This window comes from Seriola dumerili, unplaced genomic scaffold, assembly GCF_002260705.1.
Source record: "Seriola dumerili isolate Sdu_G_001 unplaced genomic scaffold, Sdu_1.0 BDQW01000074.1, whole genome shotgun sequence".
Taxonomy (NCBI): Eukaryota; Metazoa; Chordata; class Actinopteri; order Carangiformes; family Carangidae; genus Seriola; species Seriola dumerili.
In genome coordinates this window covers 540,160-550,237 of record NW_019174329.1, presented here as the reverse complement: position 1 = coordinate 550,237, position 10,078 = coordinate 540,160, and positions in this window count along the sequence as shown.

The following is a 10,078-nucleotide window of genomic DNA, read 5'->3' as shown; positions in this document are numbered from 1 at the left end:
CAGCGTGACGAAGCCGAGTCCGTAGACACCAAATTTGTGGACTTTTCGAGAAAACTTTTGGGAAATTATTAAAACACAGAATTTAACGCGTGTCCCCCGGCAGCATATGAGAGACCGCCCATGGCGGCCCTTCGGAAGGGAGCGACTCAGAAGGCTGGGGCTGACATATGTTACTCAGCGTGACGAGCCCAGTCCGTAGACACCAACTTGTGGACTTTGGACAAACTTTTCGTTGTGACATTTCACACTAGTCTTAATAGGTGCTGGGCACCTCAGCGTTCATGAGAGATCGACCGCTTCGGAAGGGAGCGACTCAGAAGGCTGGGCTGACATATGTTACTCAGCGTGACGAGCGAGTCCGTAGACACCAAATTTGTGGACTTTGAGAAAATTTTGGAAATATTAACACAGAATTTAACCGTGTCCCCCTGCAGCATTATGAGAGGACCGCCCATGGCGGGCCCTTCGAGAAGGAGCGACTCAGAAGGCTGGGGCTGACATATGTTACTCAGCGTGACGAGCCGAGTCCGTAGACACCAAACTTGTGGACTTTGGACAAACTTTTTCCGTTGTGACATTCACACTAGTTTAATGGTCTGTGTGCACCTCAGCTATGAGAGATACCCTTCGCGAAGGGGAGCGACTCAGAAGCTGGGGCTGACATATGTTACTCAGCGTGACGAGCCGAGTCCACCCAATTTGTGGACTTTGACAAAATTTTTCGTCGCACGCAAGCGGGCCTCGGAGACGTTTAACGAGGCATCCCTTTCGAAGGGAGCGACACTAGAAAGCTGGGGCTGACATATGTTACTCAGCGTGACGAGCCGAGTCCGTAGACACCAAATTTGTGGACTTTCGAGAAAAATTTTTGGAAATTATTAAAACACAGAATTTTAACCGTGTCCCCCGGCAGCATATGAGAGACCTGGCGCCCTTCGGCAAGGGAGCGACTCAGAAGGCTGGGGCTGACATATGTTTACTCAGCGTGACGAGCCGTCGCGTTGCACCAAACTTGTGGACTTTGGACAAACTTTTCCGTTTGAACTTCACATTAGTCTTAATCGGTTGTCGGCACCTCAGCATATGAGAGATGACCCTTCGGAAGGGAGCGACTCAGAAGGCTGGGGCTGACATATGATTAGTCAGCGTGACGAGCAACGAGTCCGTAGACACCAATTTGTGGACTTTTGACAAAATTTTTACGTCGCCGGGCCTCCGGCAGACGTTATAACAGAGGCCATCCCTTCCGAAGCGGAGCGACTTAGAAGCCGTGGGCTGACATATGTTTACTCAGCGTGACGAGCCGAGTCCGTAGACACCAAATTGTTGGACTTTCGAGAAAAATTTTTTGTGGAAATTATTTATTAAACACAGAATTAACCGTGTCCCCCGGCAGCATATGAGAGACCGCCCATGGCGGCCCTTCGGAAGGGAGCGACTCAGAAGGCTGGGCTGACATATGTTACTCAGCGTGACGAGCCCAGTCCGTAGACACCAAACTTGTGGACTTTGGACAAACTTTTCCGTTGTGACATTCACACTAGTCTTAATGGTGTGGCACTCTCAGCATATAGAGAGATGACCCTTCGGAAGGGAGCGACTCAGAAGGCTGGGCTGACATATGTTTACTCAGCGTGAACAGCCGAGTCCGTAGACACCCAATTTGGTGACTTTTGACATTATTAATTTTCTCCAGCAAGCGGCCTTACGAAGTTTAACGAGGCATCCCTCCGAGGAGCGACTTAGAAGCCTGGGGCTGACATATTACTCAGGCGTGACGAGCCGAGTCCTGTAGACACCAAATTTGTGGACTTGAGAAAATTTTTGGGAAATGTATTAAAACACAGAATTTAACGTGTCCCCGGCAGCATATGAGAGAGACCGCCCATGGCGGCCCTTCGGAAGGGAGCGACTCAGAAGGCTGGGCTGACATATGTTACTCAGCGTGACGAGCCCAGTCCGTAGACACCAAACTTGTGGGACTTTGGACAAACTTTTCCGTTGTGACTTCACACTAGTCTTAATGGTGTGGCACCTCACGTATGAGAGATGACCCTTCGGAAGGGAGCGACTCAGAAGGCTGGGGGCTTGACATATGTTACTCAGCGTGACGAGCCGAGTCCGTAGACACCCAATTTGTGGACTTTTGACAAAATTTTTCGTCGCAGCAAGCGGGCCTCGGAGACGTTAATCGAGGCATCCCTCCGAAGGGAGCGACTTAGAAGCCTGGGGCTGACATATGTTACTCAGCGTGACGAGCCGAGTCCGTAGACACCAAATTTGTGGACTTTCGAGAAAATTTTGGAAATTATTATAAACACAAGTAAGCTACACGTGGTTCCGGCAGCATATGAGAGGACCGCCCTGGCGGCCCTTCGGAAGGGAGCGACTCAGAAGGCTGGGCTGAATTATTACTCAGCGTGACGAGCCGAGTCCGTAGACACCAAACTTGTGGACTTTGGAACAATACTTTTCCGTTTGTGACATTGTCACACTAGTCTTAATGGGTGTGGCACCCCAGCATATGAGAGATGTGGACCCTATCGGAAGGGAGCGAACTCAGAAGGCTGGGGCTGAGGATATGTTCTCAGCGTGACGAGGCCAGTCCGTAAGCACCAATACTTTGTGGACTTGGACAAACTTTCCGTTGTTGAACATTCACACTAGTCTTAATGGTGTGGGCACCTCAGCATATGAGAGATGACCCTTCTCGGAAAGGAGCGACTCAGAAGGCTGGGGCTGACATATGTTACTCAGCGTGACGAGCGCAGGTCCGTAGACACCCAATTTGTGGACTTTTGACAAAATTTTCGTGCGACAGCAAGCGGGCCTCGGAGCACGTTTAACGAGGCATCCCTTCCGAAGGAGCGACTTAGAAGCCTGGGCCGACATATGTTACTCAGCGTGACGAGCCGAGTCCGTAGACACCAAATTTGTGGACTTTCGAGAAAATTTTTGAAATTATTAAAACACAGAATTTACCGTGTCCCCGCGCAGCATATGAGAGACCGCCCATGGCGCCCTTCGGAAGGGAGCGACTCAGAAGGCTGGGCTGACATAAGTTACTCACGGTGACGAGCCCAGTCCGTAGACACCAAAACTTGTTGACTTTGATGACAATAATTTCCGTGCTGTGACACTCCACACTAGTCTTAATGGGGGCACCTCAGCATATGAGAGATGACCCTTCGGAAGGGAGCGACTCAGAAGAGCTGGGGCTGACATATGTTACTCAGGCGTGACGAGCCGAGTCCGTAGACAACCATATTTGTGGACTTTTGACAAAATTTTTCGTCGCAGCAAGCGGGCCTCTGGAGACGCTTTAACGAGGCATCCCTTCCAGAGGAGCGACTTAGAAGCCTGGGGCTGACATATGTTACTCAGCGTGACGAGCCGAGTCCGTAGACACCAAATTTGTGGACTTTCGAGAAAAATTTTTGGGAAATTATAAAACACAGAATATAACCGTGTTCCCCGCACGCATATGAGAGACCGCCCTGGCGCCCTTCGGAAGGAGCGACTCAGAAGGCTGGGGCTGACATATTGTTACTCAGCGTGACGAGCCGAGTCCGTAGACACCAAACTTGTGGACTTTGGACAAACTTTTCCGTTGGTGACATTCACACTAGTCTATATGGTGTGCACCTCAGCATATGAGAGATGACCCTTCGGAAGGGAGCGACTCAGAAGGCTGGGGGCTGACATATGTTACTCCAGCGTGACGAGCCGAGTCCGTAGACACCCAATTTGTGGACTTTTGACAAAAATTTTTCGTCCGCAGCAAGCGGCCTCGGAGACGTTTAACGAGGCATCCCTTCCGAAGGGAGCGACTTAGAAGCCTGGGGCTGACATATGTTACTCAGCGTGACGAGCCGAGTCCGTAGACACCAAATTTGTGGACTTTCGAGAAAATTTTTGGGAAATTATTAAAACACAGAATTTAACCGTGTCCCCCGGCAGCATATGAGAGACCGCCCATGGCGGCCCTCGGAAGGGAGCGACTCAGAAGGCTGGGCTGACATATGTTACTCAGCGTGACGAGCCCAGTCCGTAGACACCAAACTTGTGGACTTTGGACAATTTTCCGGTGTGACATTCACACTAGTCTTAATGGTGTGGCACCTCGCGTATGAGAGATAACCCTTCGGAAGGAGCGACTCAGAAAGCTGGGGCTGACATAATTACTCAGCGTGACGAGCCGAGGTCCGTAGACACCCAATATTGTGGACTTTTGACAAAATTTTTCGTCGCAGCAAGCGGGCCTCGGAGACGTTTAACGAGCATCCCTTCCGAAGGGAGCGACTTAGAAGCCTGGGGCTGACATATGTTACTCAGCGTGACGAGCCGAGTCCGTAGACACCAAATTTGTGGACTTTCGAGAAAATTTTTGGGAAATATTAAAACACAGAATTTAACCGTGTCCCCCGGCAGCATATGAGAGAACCGCCCATGGCGGCCCTTCGGAGGGAGCGACTCAGAAGGCTGGGGCTGACATATGTTACTCAGCGTGACGAACCAGTCCGTAGACACCCAAACTTGTGGGACTTTGGACAAATTTTCCTTGTGACATTCAACTAGTCTTAATGGTGTGGCACCTCCAGCTATGAGAGATGACCCTTCGGAAGGAGCGACTCAGAAGGCTGGGGCTGACATATGTTACTCAGCGTGACGAGCCGAGTCCGTAGACACCCAATTTGTGGACTTTTGACAAAATTTTTCGTCGCAGGCAAGCGGGCCTCGCGAGCGTTTACACGAGGCATCCCCTTCCGAAGGGAGCGACTTAGAAGCCTGGGGCTGACATATGTTACTCAGCGTACGAGCCGAGTCCGTAGACACCAAATTTGTGGACTTTCGAGAAAATTTTTGGAAATTATTAAAACACAGAATTTAACCGTGTCCCCGGCAGCATATGAGAGACCGCCCATGGCGGCCCTTCGGAAAGGGCGACCTCAGAAGGCTGGGGCGACATATGTTACTCAGCGTGACGAGCCCAGTCCGTAGACACCAAACTTGTGGACTTTGGACAAACTTTTCTCGTTGTGACATTCACACTAGTCTTAATGGTGTGGCACCTCAGCATATGAGAGGGACCCTTCGGAAGGGAGCGACTCAGAAGGCTGGGGCTGACATATGTTACTCAGCGTGACGAGCCGAGTCCGTAGACACCCAATTTGTGGACTTTGACAAAATTTTTCGTCGCAGCAAGCGGCCTCGGAGACGTTTAACGAGGCATCCCTTCCGAAGGGAGCGACTTAGAAGCCTGGGGCTGACATATGTTACTCAGCGTGACGAGCCGAGTCCGTAGACACCAAATTTGTGACTTTCGAGAAATTTTTTGGGAAATATTTAAAACACAGAATTTAACCGCTGTTCCCCGGCAGCAATGAGAGACCGCCCTATGGCGGCCCTTCGGAAGAGAGCGACTCAGAAGGCTGGGGTGACATATGTTACTCAGCGTGACGAGCCCAAGTCCGTAGACACCAAACTTGTGGACTTTGGACAAACTTTTTCCGTCTGTGACATTCACACTAGTCTTAATGGTGTGGCACCTCAGCATATGAGAGATGACCCTTCGGAAGGAGCGACTCAGAAGCTGGGGCTGACATATGTTTACTCAGCGTGACGGAGGCGAGTCCGTAGACACCCAATTTGTGGACTTTTGACAAAATTTTTCGTCGCCAGCAAGCGGGCCTCGGAGACGTTTAACGAGGCATCCCTTCGAAGGAGCGACTTAGAAGCCTGGGCTGACATATGTTACTCCAGCGTGACGAGCCGAGTCCGTAGACACCAAATTTGTGGACTTTCGAGAAAATTTTTTGGGAAATTATTAAAACACAGAATTTAACCGTGTCCCCCGGCAGCATATGAGAGACCGCCCATGCGCGGCCCTTTCGGAACGAGGGACTCAGAAGGCTGCGCGTCGCAGCAAGCGGGCCTCGGAGACGTTTAACAAGGCATCCCTTCCGAAGGGAGCGACATAGAAGCCTGGGGCTGACATATGTTACTCAGCGTGACGAGCCGAGTCCGTAGACACCAAATTTGTGGACTTTCGAGAAACTTTTTGGGAAATTCTTAAACCCCAGAATTTAACCGTGTCCCCCGGCAGCATATGAGAGACCGCCCATGGCAGCCTTTCGGAAGGGAGTGACTCAGAACGCTGGGGCTGACATATGTTACTCAGCGTGACGAGCCGAGTCCGTAGACACCAAACTTGTGGACTTTGGACAAACTTTTCCGTTGTGACATTCACACTAGTCTTAATGGTGTGGCACCTCAGCATATGAGAGATGACCCATGGCGGCCCAATAATATCCCTAAGTGTCATTCCAAATATATACTGACAAAAATCAGAAATCACTTTATAAAAACAGCCACTTTGTTACTAAATATGTGCCTATGACAGGATTGTGTTCTTACCCGTTTAATGTGACTTCTGTTTTCGGACATCACTGGTCGGCTTCTCAACATCGGGCATGTAAGATGTAACTTTAATCTTGACGCAGGACTGCAAGCTCTCATCTGTGAGGCGGGTGCGATATTTTGATTTGATGTAGTTCATGTTTGAGAATATCTGCTCGCACAGGTATGTTGATCCAAAGATGGATAATACTCCAAATGCATATGTCTTCATGTTCCTATAACTGTCAGGAAGAGCATTCCATGTGTCATAGACAAGTTTCTCGGGTGTTGGGAGGCTTTCAATTTCGCTCCATTTGTGGCTTTGGGCAAGCTGGGCTTTCTGGCGAGTGACGTCTTCAAGCTCGGCTGTCAGACGTTTGAATTTGGACACCCATAAATCTTTGTCGGCTATATCAGCCATTTCCATCTCAAGGTCAGCTTGATTTACTCCTGGGAATGTGCTCAACAAGGACGGGTCAATCTCCAGGGGTGTGACAGGGAAAGACTGTCATTTTTTCCTTTCGGAACTCGCAAAATCTGCTCCCAAATGCAGTTTGCATATCAACGATCGCACCTTGCAAATAATCACCGTTGAGTGTGTGATCGTGATGGGCTTCTTTGAATTCTCTCAGGGAGGGGAAGTGGGAGAGCGTGCCTCGCTGTACATCTCTGGCAAAGACAAAGACAGTCAGCTTGCGCTCGAATGACAGAACAGCTTCCAGCATTTGCAGTGCAGTGTTTCCCCGCCCCTGCAGACTTTCATTCAGCTTGTTTAGGTGGCTTGTCATATCCACCATAAAGTGCAGTTTTTCGAGCCACTCGGTATCTTCCAGTTGCGGGTAGTTCAGGTCTTTGCTTTTCAAGAATGTTTTCACGTGCTCTAAACAAGCGACAAAGCGGCGCAAAACCTCACCCCTGGACAGCCATCGGACTTTGTTGTGTAGCAGGAGATCGGAATATTCGCTGTCAACTTCATCAAGCAATGCACGGAACTGACGGTGGTTCAATGCTTTTGCAATTATCTTGTTCACCATCTCGATCACAAAGTTCATCACCGCCATACACTCCGATGGGAATGTTTGTGCAGTGCCTCTTGATGCAAGATGCAGTGGAATGCAGCAGATTTTGATCCAATGCTTTCTGTAGCAAAGTCACAAACCCCCTTTTTGATCCTCTCATGCTGGGTGCCCCATCTGTAGCCACTGAAATCAGGTGGTTGGTGTTTATTCCATTGTCATTTAAACACTTCAGCACAGCCTCACATATGTCCTCCCCCGTGTTTGGCCTTTCAGTGGTATTAATTGGATCATTTCTTCTTGCGGCCCATCGGAGTTCACATACCTGCATAAAAGCGCAGTCTGTTCAATATCGATCACATCACAGGACTCATCACAGGCAATTGAGTATGCTGGCGCTGAATTAATGTCATTGATTTGCTTATCGGTGATGTTGCCTGCCATTTTAATGGCCCTTTCCTTCACTGTCTTCGCGGAGAGAGGCATGTCTTTAATTTTCTGTATTATCTCGGTTTTGTTTTTGAAGTCTGCAAATAGGTGTTCTGATATGTTGATGAATGACTCCTTCATGTAGTCACCATCTGTGAACGGTTTTCCACGTTTTATTATCTCCCGGGTTGCAACAAAACTTGCAGCAGTAGTGGAGTTTGGAGATGCAATCCACTTCTTAAATCTATTTTTGCGCTCCTCTAATTTCTCCAGAAGTAATGCAATCGCACTTTTTCTCTCACTCCCAACTGGGTACTCGGCTGCAAATGTAGCATGCCTTCCCTGGAAATGTCTTTCCACATTGCTTTTTTTGTTATTTGACAACTTCTCGCTACAGAGCAAACATTCAGGCAATCCTTCCGCATTGGCAATGAATGCAAATAATTCGGTCCAAGAAACGTTGAATCCTCTGTTCTCCTCAGTTATTTTTCTCTTTTTCACTTTGGGATCCATGGCCCATCACACAGCCGCCGGTTTGTTTACAACAGCCACCTGCCTGGCATCCCGCCCTGCTTATAGAAACGTGTGTCGCAGGCTATGACGCAAATCTTCGTTGACAGAAATGTTGAAATTTAATATTTATTCCACACATTTTTACAGCATTGGAAAACATTAAGAATGTTTGTGTCATGTTTGTCCTCCTACAGAAACCATATTAAAACAAAAAATATATTTCCCTCCCCCATCTTTTTCCATTTTCAAACATTTTTGAAAAAGCTCCAGGGAGCCACTAGGGCGGCGCTAAAAAGCCGCATGCGGCTCTAGAGCTGCGGGTTGCCGACCCCCGCACTAGTCTTAATGGTGTGGCACCTCAGCATATGAGAGATGACCCATGGCGGCCCAGCGGCCCGCCGGTGCCCCCGCCCCGCCCCAGCACAGGCATTGCGCCCAGCAAGCAGAGCTATGCCCCATGGCGGCCCTTCGGAAGGGAGCGACTCAGAAGGCTGGGGCTGACATATGTTACTCAGCGGGACGAGCCGAGTCCGTAGACACCAAACTTGTGGACTTTGGACAAACTTTTCCGTTGTGACATTCACACTAGTCTTAATGGTGTGGCACCTCAGCATATGAGAGATGACCCATGGTGGCCCAGCGGCCCGCCGGTGCCCCCGCCCCGCCCCAGCACAGGCATTGCGCCAGCAAGCAGAGCTAGCCGCCCGGCGGCCGCGCCCAAGCCACCCCCCCCCCCCGGCACGGCATTGCGCCAGCAAGCAGAGCTATGACCCATGGCGGCCTTCGGAAGGGAGCGACTCAGAAGGCTGGGGCTGACATATGTTACTCAGCGTGACGAGCCGAGTTCCGTAGACACCAAACTTGTGGACTTTGGACAAACTTTTCCGTTGTGACATTCACACTAGTCTTAATGTGGTGGCACCTCAGCATTGAGAGATGACCCATGGCGGCCCACGCGGCCAGCGGCCACGCCGGTGCCCCCCCCCCCCGCCCCGCACAGGCATTGCGCCCAGCAAGCAGAGCTAGCCGCGGGCCCGCCAGCGACCCCCCCCCCCCCCGGCACAGGCATGCGCCAGCAAAGCAGACTATGACCTTGGCGCCCTACGGAAGGAGCGACTCAGAAGGCGGGGGGCCCCCGTCCCCCCCGACACAGCCATTGCTCCAGCAAGCAGAGCTATGACCCATGCGGCCCTTCTCGAAGGGAGCGACTCAGAAGGCTGGGGGGCCCCGTCCCCCCCCCGACACAGCCATTTGCGCCCAGCAAGCAGAGCTATGACCCATGGCGGCCCTTTCGGAGGAGCGACTCAGAAGGCTGGGGCTGACATATGTTATTCAGCGTGACGAGCCGAGTCTCAGTAGACACCAAAACTTGTGGACTTTGGACAAACTTTTCCGTTGTGACATTCACACTAGTCTTAATGGTGAGCCCCTGACTTAGCCCCCGCCTTAAATTAGGCTCAAAATCATTTTGAGCTTTATAGTAATGTTTACAAATAATTCCAATATTTGTAGTTGGAAATCAAACTTTGTAAACCTGGAAAATAAATCTGCATGAAAAATCAAAGTTTGCAATATGTCAAACAATTACACTTGAAGGCAAAGAGATGTGTATTCGTTAAGACAGTGTCAATCAAAACTCAACAAATGATCAGTGGTGAGGTTAAACAAAGACACAGGAAAAGTAGAAAAGCTTTGTGGACGTCTGTGCACAGAGATCAAGG